The following is an 18,712-nucleotide window of genomic DNA, read 5'->3' on the forward strand; positions in this document are numbered from 1 at the left end:
TTTTTTTAAGGTTATTTAATTTTGAAAGAGAGTGAGAGCATGAGTGGAGAAGGGGAGGGGCAGAGAGAGAGAGAGAGAAAGAGAGAGAGAGAGAGATTGAGGATCCCAAGCAGATAGTGCAGAATCTGACACGGGGCTTGAACCCACAAATGATGAGATCATGACCTGAGCAAAAATCAAGAGTTGGATGCATAACCAATTGAGTCACCCAGGCACCCCCTGAGGAGGCTAAATTATAAGCCCAGGGATCCCTGGCCCCTCCCTGCTCCCCTGCTCTTGTCCCCAAAGATTCCAGCATTCCAAGTGCAGAGTGGACATAGCAGGGCCCGTGTGACATAAATGGAAGCTACAGCCTGGGTCAGTGGACCAGAAGGGCCTCCCTGATGTGTTGGCTCATGTAGAACATCAGGACCTTTGCATAACCCTCAAGTTAGGGAAAAACAAACTCTTGTATAACTCTCAAAATGGATAACCCTTATAATGGCCAAGACTGAATTTCCTATTAGCCTTGTGCGATGGATGCTTAGAGTCTGATGTAAATTAATTTTCTTAAAACTAAGCATGACACTTTCTTTATTCACAAGACTTTCATACAAATAAAAATGTCTGAATTAAAGAGTAAAACTGTTGCCTCTGTTCTTACTCCCTAATCAGCCTAAGAAATAGAATCTTATTAGTACCACCACACATATTTATGTACCCCTGATGTTGAAGGTAACCATTATTCTGAATTTTGTGTTAGTAACTCTTTTTACCATATAATATATCTCCAAGCAAAATATTATAGTCGACTCTTGAACAACACAGGTTTGAATCCCGTGGGTCCACTTATATGCAGATTTTTTTTCTATCTACAGTATAGCACCGTAAATGTATTTTCTCTTCCTTACAATTTTCTTAATAAGATTTTCTTTTTTCTGCCTTACTTTATTGTGAGAATATAGTATGTAATACATGTAACATACAAAATATGTATTAATCAACTGTTTAATTTTATCAGTAAGACTTCTGGTCAACAGTAGGCTATTAGTAAAGTTCTGAGGGAGTCAAAAATTATACATAGATTTTCAGCAGTGTAAGAGGTTAGCACCCCCAATACTCAACACTGTTTAAGGGTCAACTGTATTTAGTTTTGCATGTTTTTGTACTTTTTATAAATGGAATAATCTAGTAACTTTTTTTTTTTTCCATTTAGCTTTATCTTTTTGAACTTCAGTCATGATACTGCTGCTCATATGAATGTAACATTTAATTATCCATACTTCTGTTAATGAAGAGTTAGATTAATGTCAGATTTTGGCTATTTGGAACAACACTTCTACAGATATTCTCATAATGTGCCTTTCAGTACACACATGTCAAAGCTTGTCTGATAATATACTTAGGAATGTGTTCATGATCAACCATTCTACGTAATACCCAACTCTCTTCCAAATTGGCTTTACTAGTTCAACCCCCTGACAGCAGTGTATGAGAACCTCCATACATCTACCTCCTTGGAAGCATTTGAGATAGTGAGACTTTTAACCTGTTGAAACCTGGTGAGTTTCAAGTGACTTCCACTGTGGTGTTCATATTTCACTGTGGTTTTCATATATTATTTACCCTTAAGGAGTTAACAAGCAATAAGCCCTCACAAACGGAAACTTAAAGATTTTACTTTTGGCAAAAGAAAAATGATAACAGATGGACACTCTGAAATGCAAGAAGGAATAGTAAAGATGTAGATAAATATATGGGTAAATCAGGAGTTCTTGGCTGATAGCTAGGTTGACTATCCTCTGCTTTTTGTTGTTTCTAATGAGAAGTTAGCTGTCCAATTCCTTTAATAACAGTTAGCAGGGGCACCAGGGTGGCTCAGTCATTTAAGTGTCTGACTCTTGGTTTTGGCTCAGGTCATGATCTCACAGTTCGTGAGTTTGAGCCCCGAATCAGGCTCTGCACTAATAGGACAGAGCCTGCTTGAGATTCTCTCTCTCCCTCTCTCTCTCTCTGCCCCTCTCCCACTTGTACTATCAAAATAAATAAACTTAAAAAAAATTTATTAATGCTAGATACTCTTCTAGGAAATATGTGTGCATTTTTTCATGAAATACAAGAAACTGAAAATGTTATTAATCATATTTTACAGATGAAAAAGTTAAGTCACAGAGAGGTAAAGTCACTTGCCAAAATGTACTTACAAATGATAGAACCACCAGTCAATGTGTTTTCAGAGCTCATGCTCTTAGCTACTACACTTGCCACTTATACCTTATTTTCTTGTGTACTATACACTAAACTGGAGTGTGATACTGCTTCATAAGTGAGTTGACTTTTTCCTGGTTGGTCTTGAGATCTCCTATCTTTTGTATTCTGAAATATTACTATGATTTATATCATCTTTGCTGCCTCTCATCCATGGTGATTTGGTATGTTTTGTGATTTTTGACTCTGGGCCCCTGTTCTTTGGAACTTTATCAGTGGGAATATTTTGAAGCTTATGTTGGCTCTCCTCCAGAGAGGTTTTATGTTTATTTCTGCCAGGTTCTTGGATGAATTCCAACCCTGGGACTACATTAAATTAAATTTACTACTTGATTTTTTTTTTTATGCCACATAACACGAAGACATAAGTCAGAAACTGATGGATGTTACAAACAAGGAACAGACAGATGAACCACCAACAGAACACAGAGTATAAAGAATTCTAGTTCAAATGATGGTTTTATGGAAAATGGTCCAGAGCTTAAGAAAGAGCAGAGTTTAGCAGACAGACAATGAGGAAGGAAGAAGGGAAGGGTATTGCAGTTGAGGGACTTAAAGACCCAAACAAATCTAGTGCTTTTTGAAAATTGTGACACTCTGATGTGGACTGGTAGGCAATGGTAGTGCATAAAGGCTGGGGAAGCAGGTTGGGTGGGATCATGGAGGATTGTGAACACGATTCAAGAGGCACTGGGAAGTCATGGGAGACTTCTGAGGAAGACTACATAATGACTGGAGTCATTCGTATCTGAGGAACATTACTCTAGAAGGAACATGAAGAGTAGATCTTCAGTATAAATATAGAACAATGTCCTGCAGCCAAACGGAATTTACTCTTGATTATCTTCAACTGTACTTGATTCATTCTATATTCTTCTCTGCTTGAGGAGATAAGTACAAATTAATTTTATTAGGTTTGCCTGCAAGGAAATGGCGTAAGTCTTTGAGCACAGGAGCCATTCACTTTGAAAATTGATGACCCTTTTCACCAGTCCTCAGATTGCCTCGTGTGGGCCACATTTGAGTTTGTGCTTTTTAATTAGGGCTGAATCAACTCTTTAGCTTTTAAAACAAACAAGCAAACAAACAAACAAACCCAGACCTGGAAATTTTTATTGAATATATTTGTAGTCAGACCTGATTATCTGTGTTTTTTAAAAGATTTGCTAGTGCTTCTTGATGGTATATATCTTCAGAGACTCTTTTCAGAATATTTCAGACCTCCCACTACCCTCTTTGGAAAAAGTCAGGTCATTTTTTACAAACTGTTCTCCATTTCAAATTTGAATACATGTCAAAATAGCTCTGAGTATCTGAGTTCTATTGCAAGGGAAAATATAAATCTGAAAAAGCACGCTTATAAAGGAAAGAGTGTTTTAACACTGAGTCAAATGAGCTGAGACCTAGCCTCAGCTCTTAACACTTTCCAGCTATGTGACCTTGGGCAAAGGACTTGGCTGTCTTTGCCCTGGTTTTTCTTCTCGGTAACATGAGAATTGACATACTTGCCCCATCTTGCAAAGTAGTCATGAGGACAAAAAAAAAATATGAAAACATATGCCAATCCTTTTGGAACCTATAAAACTCTACAGAAATGCAAACTATCATGTGCTACTAGATATTTTGTCTCAATTGAGTTTTTATTAATTATTTAGTTTTAATTAATTATGAGTTGGTCCCTAATTTGTTCTTCACGTTTGGATTTTGTTATTTTGAGTGTTCTGAAAATGGTATACTCCTATTCCTACTTATAAGAATGCAGTGGGGCACCTGGGTGGCTCAGTAGGTTGAGGGCCCCACTTCAGCTCAGGTCATGATCTCGTTGTCCATGGGTTCAAGCCCACAATGGGCTCTGTGCTGCCAGCTCAGAGCCTGGAGTCTGCTTCAGATTCTGTGTCTCCCTCTCTCCATGCCCCTCCCCAACTCGCTCGCGCGCAAGCACTCTCTCTCTTTTTCTCTCTCCCTTTCAAAAATAAATAAACACTTAAAAAATTAAAAGATTGCAGTGATTATGCTGAGCATAACGTAGCACTTCTGCCAGAAGTCAGAATTCACCCTTGAGATGAGGGAGAAGCAAGCATCTGGGAACTGCTCCAAGGTGACCCCCCCCCAGGGGCTGTTGGAACAAAGGACTTTAATCCTCTGCTTAAGAAGTGATGTCATGGAAGGCAAATTCATCATGACTCAAAGCAACTCTGGGTCTCCTTAACCTCTCAAATGCAGACATCTATAAAAAGCTTTTTACATAAATAAATTTCGTTATATCCAGAAATATGGGAACAAAGCCATAATCTCAAAAGTTAAATGTTAGACCATCAAAAATGTGTACTAGAAATCAAGAATATCCCAAATCTGGTTGAGCTCAGTCCTGACCACCTGTTTTTTAGGGATGGTTGAAATTCACAAGCTTAAACTAAAAGTTAGGGGTTTTATTTTGTGTTGGTTTGTTTTCATTTTGCCACAAGGCTACAAGAAAGAGAAAATCACAGATCGGTGAGGACTGGACTATGGGTAACATACAAGACTCAAGACTAAGGTCCTGGGAAGCAGTTCAGTGCAACAGGGAGGCTGTGGGTTCACAGTCTGGGAGTCCTGTGTGAACTCTGGCTCTGGAGTTCCCAGGCAAGGGAAGCAATCTCTCAAAATTTCAATTTTCTAATCAGTAAACCTGAAACTATTAAGATCTATCTCATAGTGTTGTGAAAATTACATAAGACAACATATGTAAAAGCAACTAGCAAAGTACTGGGTACAGAGTAGACCTCTCCAAGATGCTTTCACCGAAAACACACCATCCTTCATCTGTAAGCCAACTTGGACAAGTCACTTTGCAGAAAGTTTAAGCATAGGCTGTTTGGACTTCCCAGGAGGGAAGGCTTTGGCTCTATTTGAATGATACTGCAGAGAAAACTACTTCGTTTTAATAATTCTGTGCATTTACCTTGCACGTTTGCTCCTGTAACCTGTGTGAAGTCAGGTAGTTGTGTGGTCCAGTTATAGCATGGAGGTACATTCAAAGAAACACAGCCTGGCAACTAGGGAGTAATTAAGCAATTAGAATCTTTAATACATCCCTTCAAGAAAATGCCCAAGAGGATTTGTTTTCTTAGCATACAGAAACCCATCCCACCCCATCCCCACCTTCAATCTTTCTCCTTCTCTTTGTATCTCTCAAACATCTGGCAGCAGCTCCCGAGTCTTTCTACATCACCCTGCTCTGCATTCTTAACAGCCCCTACTTCCCTCCATTTTTTTGTTACCTTGGAGGGGTGCATAATGCTGTAATCTTATGTATACATTTATTAAATAATTAGCAATTCTTTGAACATTAAATAGTCAATGACCCTCCAAATATTCTTAGACTAGGTATATAATAAATCAAAATATATACATTTAATAAAGTAATTTTTTTCTAAATATTTAAATATTGCAAACCTAATCCACTACTTCTAAATGTTTAATTAAATTCACAAATACATTAATCTTATAAATATTTTAATACCTTAAGAGATAATACTTAGAAGATTATAATGATTACAAAAATCAGTGCACTTACATTAAACAAGTAACAAGATTATTAACATGATAAGAAAAAACCCCTCCTTACGTAAAAATGTGACACTGGGTGGCTCAGTTGGTTTAAGCCTTCGATTTCAGCTCAGGTGATGATGTCACGTGGGTTCGAGCCCCACATTGGGCTCTGTGCTGATGGCTCAGTGCCTGGAGCCTGCTTTGGATTCTGTGTCTCCCTTTCTCTCTGCCCCTCCCCTGCTCATGCTCTGTCTTTCTCTCTCTCTCTCTCTCTCTCTCTCAAAAATAAATAAGCATTAAATTAAAAAAAAATAATAAAAATGTGACACTCCCAAAATGCTTTCACAACTGATTTATACATGTACATTATTATGAAGAAAAATTTCCCATAAGGGTCATACACATGTGCCCTTATATCCTTGCCAGTACAACAGCCCTTATATCCTTGCCAGTACAACACCTTATGCATAACGAATGTCAGCAACTATTTATTACATTGAACTTTATACCTAAGACTTCCCCCAGAGCAATGATATGATGATCTCCATTTTACAGATGAAGAAATAGAGTCATAAACAAGTTAAGACATCTTGGATTCTGAATTATCCCTTCCTGGCCCTTCTGTAAGCAAAACTGTGCTTCCCAGAAGTCAGAGGCAATGCTCCTCTCCAATTTGATGGTGACATAGGCCCTGGTCAGGCCTGCTAGAGGCCCAGTGATGCAATAAAGAACAGAAAACAGAAGGAACTCATTAGAGTGTATATTAGTCTGCTCAGACTGCCATAACACAATACCACAGACTGTGCGGCTTAAAACAAAGATATTTATTTTCTTACAGTTTTGGAGGCTACAAGTCCAAGATCAAGGTGCCATCAGGGTTGGTTACTAATGAGGTCCCTTCCAGACTTGTAGAGAGAGCTACCATCTCACTGTGCCCTCACATGGCCTTTTCTCTGTGTGCACAAAGAGAGAGACAAAGAGACAGAAACAGAGACAGAGAACTCTCTTTGGTGCCTCTTCTTATAAGGCACCAGTCCTATCAGATTAGGACCCTACCCTTATCACCTTAATTACCTTCCTAAAGGCCCCATCTCCAAATATAGTCACATTGGGCGTTAGGGCCTCAACATAAATTTTGGGGGTGACACAGTTGGGTTCATAGAAGAATATAATGCACCTGAGACAACATGACCCTCCTCGGCCCAATGCTTCTGGCCTCCTCCTCATGGCAGATTCTTCTCTCCTCACAGGCTATATGAACTCAGAACTTAGGGTACACCTCTGGGGAAAATAAGAGAGGTGTTAGGAAGATTTGACCTTTGTATTCTTGATCTTGTACATGACCTTGCCTCTGATTGTTAGCTGGCTTGTGAGTAAACCGAAGGAAAGTAAATGGCAACAGAGTCCAAACCATCACTTTTGCTGACCTTTAAAACTAGACTATCTCTTAGGAAAACCCTTCAAGAGGCAGTGTGGTACAACATAAAGGCGCTATAGCTGGAATCAGAAGTCCTGGGTTCAAATCCCAACAGCTTATCATGGCCTATAAGCTCCCTCATGATTGAAGCTCTGGCTCTCCCCACTCACCCCTTATCCCCTTCTCTCTTACTCCCTCCAGCAATGCTGGCTTCCTGCTTCTGCTCAAAACCAACAAGCATGCTTCCTACCTCAGGGCCTTTGCAACAGCCGTTTCCTCAGCCTGGAAATGTCTCCCTCAGGTATTCACTTGGCCCATTCTCTTACTTCATTTATTACTTTACTTAAATGCTGCCCCTCCCAGAAAGTTCTTCTCTGATCATACTATCTGAAACGGCCCCCACTCCTCTCTTCCATCAGGTCTATCCCTAGATCCTACTTTATTCCTCTTTGTAATATTTATTACCGTCTGACATTATTGTATATATTTTTCTGTTTGTGGCTTGTCTTTCCCGGTGTATTGCAAACTCCACTGGGGTAGGTTCATTAGTTTCATTCATTGCTACAGCTCATGCCAAGATCAGTCCCTGAAACAAAGAAGTGACTCAATACAGATTTTGAATGAATGACTTGAATGAGCACTGCTTCCCAACTTGGCTCTTCCTTTCTCAGGCCCGGCCCTCAGGGGTCTTTGTCCTGCCCTTGACCTCATGGGTACTGGTGTCTCAGTGGACCCCAAGGTGCCATCAACCCTGCAGCTTCTATAGCCATGCCAGCTTTCAGCAGACAGTGGTGGGGCGGGGGGGGGGAGGGGGGTAGGCTGCCATGAGTACATGAGAGGTTCCAGAAAAGACATCTACCCTGAAATGGTATGGAGGGCATGGGTGAGGAAGAGAAGAGTGGCTCAGGGCCAGCTAACATCTTCAAGGCTGGAAACAAAACGGGAAATTGCATGACAGTGACCTTGCAAGAAGAAAAGTTGGGAGGGGTTTGCCAAAGACAAAGCACAAAGCAAAATTTTGTGCCCAATATAAAAGTGTTTCTGGGCTAAAGACAGAAGAAGCAAAAAAAACCTCAACAGGCCCAACTGTCGGTGCAGAAAGGAAGAGAGTGAAAGTGCCTGAGATAAGGCCCGCTCACTGCCCTCTCCCTGCAGACTAGAGCAGCTCCCGGTACATCACAGGTACCCGGTGAATTTGTAGTTTATTTGAAGACGCATCCAGAGGGCACATTGTAGGGGTGTGTGTGGTGAGATGTAGCAAAAGTGGCACGTGAGAAAGACAGACAACACAGACAGCTTCAAATGAAGAAGCTACTTTAAAAATTCATCAATGATGAGATGGAAAGCCAGGCAGCCACAGGGTCGCTCTCTGATTTGAGCAGTAACTAGCTATGGGAACCTGGGTAAGCCACTTAATTCTTTTGTATCTTATTATTTCTCATCTGGGAAAGTGAGTACAAATGCTATTTACTTTGTAGATTGGATCTGAATTACATGCAAGAGAGCCCAGCATGGCCCCAGCACATGAAAGTGTTCTATTGCAATGCATGGAGAAGAGGGGAGGGAAGAGGAAGGGGCTAAATGCAGAGGTGGCACTGGACAGGGAGAGAGCAGTGGGTCAGGAGGGAGGACTCGGGCAGGGCAGACAGAGGAAACTTCCACCTCAATGCTGAAGCGTTGACCCCTCTGGCTGGCGTGACCCCCACCCCCACCCCTGCAGAAGGCGCCTGGGGAAGCCCCGTGCCCACCTGGGCAGAGGCAGGGCAATTAAGGCCCATGGAAGTCTCACAGGTCTCTGCAGGAAGCAGAAGTTCGTTAACAAGGATTCATCAGACTTGGATGCCTGCTGGGGAGGAGATGGAAACACAGTAAATGCATCTCATCATCAAAAGCAGGAAGGAAACGAAACATTTTGGAAGTCACTGAAAGGCAGATTTTATGTAAGTTTGAAGTAAAGTGTCTAGTTAACCAGTTGCTTTCCGAGTGACTTCTCGATTTTGTATATTCAGTATAGACTTCACCTTGGCATACACTGGAAGGTTTGTGAGCTCAGTCAGGAGTTGCTACGTAGAAATTTGTAATGAACTCACTCAGCAAACAATGTAATCACCATCCCTTATTGATTGCCTGGATCAAAACTATTTTCGTAGAACACTAAGATGTTATTTGCATTTTTCACTCTCTTCAATGACAGTATAGAACAGTTTTCTAGATGGGCACCTCAGTGGCTCAGTTGGTTAAGTGTCTGACTTTGGCTCAGGTCATGATCTCATGGTTCATGGGTTCGAGCCCTGCACCAGGCTCTGTTTTGACAGCTCAGAGCCTGAAGCCTGCGTCGAATTCTGTCTCTCTCTCTCTCTCTCTGTCTCCCACTTGTGCTCTGTCTTTCAAAAATAAATAAATATTTTAAAAATTAAAAAAAAGAAGAGTTTTCTAGAGACTACATAATGTGTGATATCATAATCTGAGAACATATATGCAAATGACAGGTCTTAAAGAGATTTACAAAAATGGAGAACACTGTCACTCTTCCAGTTTTTTATCTTGAAAATATAGTTATTTCTCATAAAAACTTTAAAAGAAAGTGAGCATGTGATGGGTTCACTATTATTATTTTTTCTACTGAAATAAATATTTTAATAAGAAATTTAATTGAAAAGTAAATTTCAGTTTTTAATGTGGAAAATACTGATTGGTAGAATGTGCATAAACAAAAGCTTTTTGAGTCTTCAATAACTTGCAAGAACGTAAAGGGATTGTAAGACCGAAATGATTGCAAAGTGCATAAGATCATGTACTTATCTTTTCTGTACATTATCTTCAGCCTACAGAACAGACCCCCCAGATAAAGCCTTTGATTTCCAGCATACAGAGAACAAAATGGAGGGGGAGCCTGGGTGGCTCAGTCAGTTAAGCATCCGACTCTTGGTTTCATTTTGGCTCAGGTCATGATCTCACAGTTCATGGGTTCAAGCCCCGCGTCCAGCTTTGTGCTGACAGCACCCAGCTTGTTTGAGATTCTCTCTCCCTCTCTCTGCCCCCCTTCTGCTCATTCACACACCGAAACACATACACACACACACACACACACTCTCTCTCTCTCTCTCAAAATAAACATTTCTATTTTTTTTATTTAAAAAAAAATTTTTATAATGTTTATTTATTTTGAGGGAGAGACAGACAGAGTGTGAGCAGAGGAGGGGCAGAGAGAGAAGGAAACACAGAATCCAAAGAAGGCTCCAGGCTCTGAGCTCTCAGCAAAGAGCCCCACGCGGAACTCAAACTCACAAACTGTGATATCATGACCTAAGCCGAAGTCAGATGCTTAACCAACTGAGCCACCCAGGCGCCCTAATAAACATTTTTAAAGAAGAAAACAAAAAGGAGCCTCAGAGAAAACAAAACCCACACCTCTAATAAGAGACAGACCTAGGTTTGCACATGCTCACTCTCTGCTATACTCACTTTTCTGCACTGCCTCCTGACATCTACTGTAGCAAAAGGACATTTTATGTCAGAGAAAGAAAACCACAATTGCTATCTGCAAGAGGCAAACTTCACTCTCCAATGCTTTCTGAAAAATATTCTCTGCATGACTTTGTCTCAAGGGAAGGAAACCGACTTAGTTTTAAAAGACATTTCTCTACCCCTGGCTTAGCTCTGGGGACGTGCTCCAGGCCAGGCCTTGGAAAGACCTGCGCCACCACATATGCACAGCGCCCTCTGCTGGCCCCTCTCTGCTCCAGCACTGCTTGCTCTGGTCTGGAGGCCTTAGCCTGGTTCCTGCTGACGGGGAGGGCCCACAGGCACTGCCGGCATCTTAAAAGTGTTGGGAATTACTCCAGTGGCAACTAGTCTTTTACGTGACTGCATGAAGCTGACTTCAACAGTGAATCCTCCCTGGGAACCTCTCCTGGTTTCAAGTCCATTTTGCTGCATCATTCCCCTGCATCCGAGCTCAAAACACTCAAACTGCTCTTCTCTACACTTGTCTCTTGAGGAGGAAGCCTGGCATGAGCTTTGGACCCACACAAACCTAGATTTTAATCCAAGCCCTTCAACCTGTAGCTCAGCAAGTTACTTAACCTGTATGAGCCCCACTCTTTTAATTTCAAAAGTAGAAACATTAATATTTAGCTTGTAGGTTTATTTTGAGCCTGAGGTGGGACAATCAGAAGTACTTGGCCCAGGGCTGAATGATCAGTGCTGGTTTCTGGTTTCCCACTTCCACTCTGGGCTGCAGGAAGAGCCCTCACAATGCAAAATGAGTCGCTGTCACTGAGGGTGGCCGTGGGCTGCATGCAACTTCACCACACCCTGGTCACCCTCTGGTCTTCTCTCATGGATTTAGCTGCCACCATAGGCAGGCATTCATGCAGCTCTCAGGATATAAAGTTGAAATGTTCGGTCTCCTGTCTCAAGGAGCTTACGTTCTAGTGCCTTAAACCCTTACAAGAACATTGTTCACATCATTCTTTCCTTAAAAGACTTAATTTTTTTTAAAGTATCTTTAGGTTCACAACAAAATTGAGCAGAAAGTACAGGGATTTCCCATGCATTCCCTTCCCTCAGATTCGTGTGGCTTCCCCCACTATCAACATCCTGCACCAGAGTGGCACAATTGTTATCACTGACGAGCCTACATGGGCACATCATAACCACCCGAAGTCCACAGTTCACCTTAAGACTCACTTTTACTGTTGTACTTTCTATAGGTTTTGACAAATGTGTGCACGCTAGATGCATGTATACTAAACTGGAAGAGGGGTCAGAGTGAGATAGAAATTTGAAGCTATTATATTGCTGGCTTTGAAGAAGGAGGAGGATGCCATGAGCCAGAAATATAGATGGCTTCTAAAGCCTGGAAAAGGCAAAGAAATGATTCCCCCCCTAGTGTCTCCAAAAGGAACACGACTTTGCCTTCATTTTAGCCCAGTGAGACCCACATCAGGACTTCTGATCTATAGAACCAAAAGAGAGCAAAAATCTGTATTTGTTCAAACCACTAGGTTTATGGTAATTTTTTACAGCAGCAACAGGAATTGAATACTCAGAGGAGTATTTACCTCTGGGGATCAAAACACCCCAGCTGGCCGGAATGTGAGAACAAACCGAGTATCGAGAAGCAGAAATCTCACTGGTGGGGCCTACAGGGCAGCATTTTACTATAATAAGTACCATTTACATCATAAGCTCATATTTTTTTGCATTTCAGCCATCCTCGAAACAAGGCATCTGTAGCACTAAAATGATTCCTTTCTGTATGGAAGGGGTTATTTATCACATTATCCTATTTGAAGTGATTATTGTCATTCATCAAATTGAATTTAATTAATTTTCATATTTCAAGGGCCTGATAGCTGCTAACTATATCACTCGGCCAATAGCTCCATGAAACAATCTGTGTTTTTCCCTCTTGCGTTTATTTGCATCCTTAAAAGGCTATATTTACTTCTCTGGAGCAAAACTGCTCTGGTGTGCCAGGCCGTATTGGCAAATTGTCCGGTGGGAAGAGAATCCTCTGGTAAAACACAGATCTAGAACCAGTGGCAAGCAGATGAACAGTAAGAACACTGTTTCAGCTGATGGAAAAGGGTGGAGGAGCGAAGGAATTCTGGGGCGGTGTGGGGGGGGGGGGGGACAGGGTCTTCCCCTTTAGACTCTGTGAGCTTCCTGCAGATGAGCTGGGCTGCCCGATGGCAGAGCAGAAACAGTTCCAAGGTGCTTTCCACTCTGCAGGGGAGCTTATTCCTGACCTCATTTGTCTGGGAAAGTTGCAAATGGCTTTTTCATATTTGTTTTCCAGTTACCTCGGAGGAAGCTCATGTCTGTGCATGCTTTCATACCAATCCTGGCCATTTTAGATCTCCTGTTCAGGGGCACACTGCCTTTGAGGCTAGCTCTGACCTCGGAGCTCCACCTGGGTGTCTGGTCACCCTGCCTGCAGTATCATGCTTTATTTTTGTGAATCAGCATAGACAGCAGGACTTATTCCCAGATTGGCCTGAGGGTAGCGCTAGAAAGTGCTTCAAAACAAAAGGACAAGGCTATCGCTGGATTTATGTGATGTATAATTAGGCTGATATCATCATATAGCATATTATTACACTTATCTATAAAATATATGTGTCTCTTTACATATATACTAAGAGATATACAGAGAATTTAAGGCGAAATTTCTTTACAGCTCCAGCAAGGTTCTGCCACCTACATTGTATAACCTGTGATTACTACTCTGACCAATAGTGTTCTAACTGTAAACTGATGTGACCTCTGGACTCACCCTGCACTTTCAAATATCCTCCACAGCTGCATATTGACGCAGGCTTTCCCACATTACAAGGCATTTTCACATGCATTATTTCATTTAATCCTCACAACAGTCTGGTTTTAAAGTGAGGAACCTAAAGGTAAGAGGGTAAGTAATGTGCCCGAGATTATAGACCTACCAGCCGGTGGAGGTGAAGTCGGCAAATAACATTTGCTATTTCTTCTGTTTGGTTACACCTTTTGGAAACTTAAAACTATCCACCAGGTTCTGCACTGGGTGCTTCTGTGCACTTCGCAAATGATCTTTATGGATGCTCACTTTATGGATGAGGCATCTCAGGCTCAGAGAGGTGAACCAACAAGCCTGAGGCCACACAGCTCATATCTGGTAGAGCCAAGTTTGAATTCTGTTCTGACTCCAAAGCTCATGCTCTTCCCTTTTGACTATGTAAACTATCTGCATGTCAGTGCAAATTTAAATCAGTGTTGCTACCTTTTGTGCCAGTATTTGCATTTTGCAGCATGTCTAGTTATGGAATGAAAGGACATGTTCCTTATTAAAACAAACAAAAGAAAAGAAAACAAAACAAAACAAAAAACACCCAAAACTCCAAGCCTCAGGAAATAGGTAGGATGGAGAATCTAGGGGTCAGTGGACAGTTACGTTAGTGCCTCTGAATCACACCAGATTGCCGGCCAGCCTGAGGCTGCTGGGGGCACAATTTCAGCTCTGGGAGGAGGAAGAGGCTCTTCTGGAAAGTGTTGCATCTTCCCCGTAGCGGGGGAAGCCATGAGTTCTAGAAGCAGAACACCGGAGGCTGGGTGGCCCTGCTCATTGGAGCTGTGTGGCCTTGACACCTCCTTACCCTCTTGGGGATTCTGCTCCCTTCCTTGAAAAGCAGGGATTAAATTAGATAATGCTGGGGGTGGGGGGTAGTTGCAAGGGAAACTATTCTTATGACTCCCTTCAGTGAGTCAAGTCTCCCTTTGCCGGCTCTGAGTGAGCACTCTGAGGGACACAGTGGTGACAGCCTGGCAGCCACACAAGGAGCAGCTTTCTCATGCTGCCTTCTGGATGGCTTTGTGCGGTGCAGATACATGCATCATTTCCTGCCCGAGGTTCCAAACCTCTTCACCAAGAGGCCACCTTACATGAAATAACTGTTGTTTGTGTTAAGAAATGACTTTGCTAGTTTCAAGGACAGTTCTGGTTCTACAGGCCCCAATGACAGGGAGAACGAAGGCTGCCTGCAGATTTTCAGGACCCCGGGGACAGGCAGCCACACAGTGTGAGCTTCAGAGGTGGGTGGAGTTTCCCAGCTGGAATATCAGCCCTGTTGGCCTCACCTCTGGAAGCCTCAGTGTCCTTCTTTACATAATGAAGTTAACAGTTGCCACCTTTCAGGACCCCCGTAGGAACTGCAGGTAATGTGAACGAACTGCCTAACAAAAAGCCCGGTACATAGTAGGTATTCAGTAAACGTTGTCTAATTTCCCTTTCCACCCTTTCTTCCTAATACCCACGTTTACAGGTGGGTGTCTATAACAGACTCAAGGGCAAAAGTGCAGCGGATGAAGAAAGGCTGTGGGAGAGGCTCCTTACTGGGCTCTGTCCACTCTGGAAGAGTCACTTGAGCCCACCACATTCAGATATTTCACCCAGACTGGACAATTTATGAAGATGACAAAGGGATTTGCCAAAGATGGCCGAATCTCTCTGTACTAATTAGAACAATATTCAGACACTGTTGTGTGGCGACCCCTACTGGGTTCTGGCATCTAACTCCTGTTTATCCTTAGGACTGGGGGACTTCCCTGGTGTGTCAGAGGCCATATAGAGGCCCCCACTGTAGTGTGTGAAATGTCTACTTCCCCCTCCAGCGCTGGTAATATCGACTTTGTTTACACAATTGCTGAAAGTATAGTTTTTAAGTCCTACATGTTCATCGAACGGATTTCTGTAAAAGGCTTTGCTTCCCCTTGCCAGTGCTGTGTGAATGCTGGCTGCCATTTCTCAGGCTGGATGGACATAGACCCCATTTGGCAGAATCATGGCACTTTTTGAGAAACAGTGTTTAAATCATTTCTGGGAAGCAGCGTGAGTGTTAATCACTTCATATCCAATTTTCTGTGGTTTCATTACAGTCTGTATGACTTTGGCCTCAAGGTTAAGGAAAAATGAAGCAGGATGAAGCAATTTGCCCTGAGATAATGTCTATCATTCAGGCACATAAGTGAGCCAGAGCTATGTCCTGAGCTCTGGTTACATGCAGAGGGCTGTGCTAAGCAAGCTGGTGAGTATGTATCTTTTTGGTGTGGTCCCTGCCCTTAGGAATCTATAATAGGTTGTGGAAGCAGACATAAGGCGCTGAAATAGAGAAGGTAAACCTGATCAGTGTTTGCAATGTGGCAAGTGAGAGATAAATCAATGCAGGTACAGGTTCAGGGACAGTATCTAGAAACTAAGAATTAAGTGAGGGGTATTCAAGGATCTACAGGAACTGAGAAAACCAACGTCAACGTGGAGAAGCATTCTGGGTGGAAGCAACAGCCACATGAAGGCACATAAGTGAGAATTTGCCCAGTGTGTTTAGGACATGGAGAGTGTACCAGTGTATTTGCTTCGTTTCTTTTAGAATAGTGGAAATCAAGTTGGTAAAGATGAATTAGGGTCAACGAAACAGAAGTTGAGTTCTAAGCTGGGGGGTTGGGGCTTATTTCTTTAAGTAGTGAAGTCATTGTAAATCTTCAAGCAGACAAGTGGAATACTAAAATTAGTGTTTTGGGAAAGTGATATTGGCGGTGGTATGTGGAGGGAGTGTCATCAAGGAGCAAAGAGGAGACCTGTGGGGGGAGTAATGTGAGGACTATTGCCAAGAGCTGACATGAAATCATAAGAACCTGAGCTAGGATACATGGAGGGAAAGAGGAATAAAAGACATGTTATATGTAACTTGTAAGGCAAGGAGATATGGACTTAAAGAGACAACAGGAGAAGCAATGGCATCACAGGGTAAAGGTGGAAAGTTGGAGATTCTTTGTGGGCACTGTATTGTCTCCTGGTTAAATTTGAGGTCTGGTGACATAACTAGCAACTGAAAGGTGAAAACGGCCAGCAAGTTACTGGAGATATGAGACAGGGATTGAGAATCAACTCCGGGCTGCAAACATGATTTGGGTGGCCCTTGCATGAGTGAATGGCAGAGTTATGTCAGCTTTTCTCTCCCGTGTGAGATTTAAGGCAGAGGAGAAGACTGAGGAGACACTGACAATCTCCAGAGAGGTCAGGACAATTGAAGAAGCAGGGAGGAAAAACAAGGAGGCTGGGATGAAGAGAACAGGCCAGGGTGATAACCCTGAAAAGAAGGGCCCCACCACAAGGCACGCTAGGCCCTTCACAGCAGGATGGGGTACAGGTGGGGAGAGAGAAGGCAGGAATTCAGGAAAAGAAAGGCAAGCTACAGAACTATTTTGGCTGTGAGGCTGGACTCCTCAGAAGGGCCGCCCAAGAGTCGTGGCAAATGGAAGACTGGCTTGGCTGACAATGATATGAAGGTGTCCAAGCAGGTTGGGTAGAGGTAGGACCCATGGAGTCAGAAGGCTGGACCTGAAGAATCTGGGCATCAGAGGGTCTGTCCAAGAAAATAGGACCCCAGAAAGAAGTGGAGGATGTGGACAGGATCAGAATTCAAGTAAGAGAAGAGCCGGTCACAGCCCAGGAATCATAAGGTGTAAGACTATCGTTTTGTTTCCTAAACCCTAATGGTTCAGAGGTGCTTCAGGGTCTGCTAAAGGGGCAGAGAGGTTCTACACTCCAAACTTCCATTCAACCTGAGCAGGTCTCTGTGTCTTATTTGTTGAGTTTTATGATAGGATTTAATTGGAAAAAAAGGTTCCACTACTAAAATAAAGTTTGAAAATCACTGGTGGCGGATGTGGTCTACCAGAAATAAAAGCAGAGGCATTATTATTGGCAGTGACAAAACAACAACAACAACAACAACAACAACAACAAAAACAAAAACAACTCAAAATGACATGAAAGTTCATCAAGAAAAGAACAATTGAATAAATGGTGGCATAGCTGCTGTGCCGAAACACTGTAGCCATTAAATATCATCAGCTAGACCTATGTGTATAAATTGACCTAACATCGAAGTGATGTCCGAGGTATATTGTTTAGAAACAAGTTTCAGAATAATGCATGTGGTATGTATATTTGTAAACAAATAAAAAGAAGAAAAAGCCACCTACCCCCTCAAATCCAAAGAAACAGAAACCCATATGTTTTTGTTTGTGTTGATATGAAAGATAACAAAGTTTACACAGTAGATTTTGGCTTCTTCAGAGGCTGGAATTGAAAGGAGGTAGTAAATTATCACATTTTAAAGAGCTACTTTTATATTCTGTAAGCAGTTACTCTGAGCCAGTATTTTTCCTTTTATACTTACTTGAAAATAACTATAGATTCACCAGAAATTGCAAAAATAGTACAGAGAATCCTGTGTTCCCTTCATCTACTTTCCCCTATAGTAACATCTTATGTAATGATCGTACAATACCAAAGCCAGGAAACTGACGTTGGTATAATCCATCAACAATATTCAGTTCTCACTAGTTTTATATATACTGTGTATGTGTGTGTGCATATATATAGTTCTATGTAATTTTCTTACATGTGTAGATTTGTGTAACCACCAATTACAATCAAGATATACCAGGGCCACATGGGTAACTCAGTCGGTTAAGTTTCCAACTCTTGATTTTGGCTCAGGTCATGATCTCCTGGTTGATGAGTTTAGGTCTTATGTCGGGCTCTGTGACGACAGTGCTGAGCCTGCTTGGGATTCTCTCTCTCTCTTCTCTCTCTGCCCCTGCCCACTCAAGTGCTCATGCACATGCGTGCTGTCTCCCTCAAAATAAATAAATTTATGCTATGATCCCATCACCACAAAGATCCCTCATGCTACCGATTTATGGCCACACCCATTTCCTGCCCCTCCTCCCACAGCCTGATACCTGGCAATCAGTAATCTGTTCTCCACTTTTTATGATTATGTCATTTCAAGAATGTTATACAAATGGAACCATACGGCATACAATCTCTTGAGATTGGCTTTTTTTTCCTTCAGCATAACTTCCTTGAGATTCATTCAAGTTGTTGCATGTACCGGTAGTTCATTCCTTTTTATGGCTGAGTAGTGTTCCTTGGCATGGATGAGCCACGGTTTGTTTAACCATTTGCCC

The sequence above is a fragment of the Panthera onca genome, chromosome A1 (assembly GCF_046562875.1).
Source record: "Panthera onca isolate mPanOnc1 chromosome A1, mPanOnc1 haplotype 2, whole genome shotgun sequence".
Taxonomy (NCBI): domain Eukaryota; kingdom Metazoa; phylum Chordata; class Mammalia; order Carnivora; family Felidae; genus Panthera; species Panthera onca.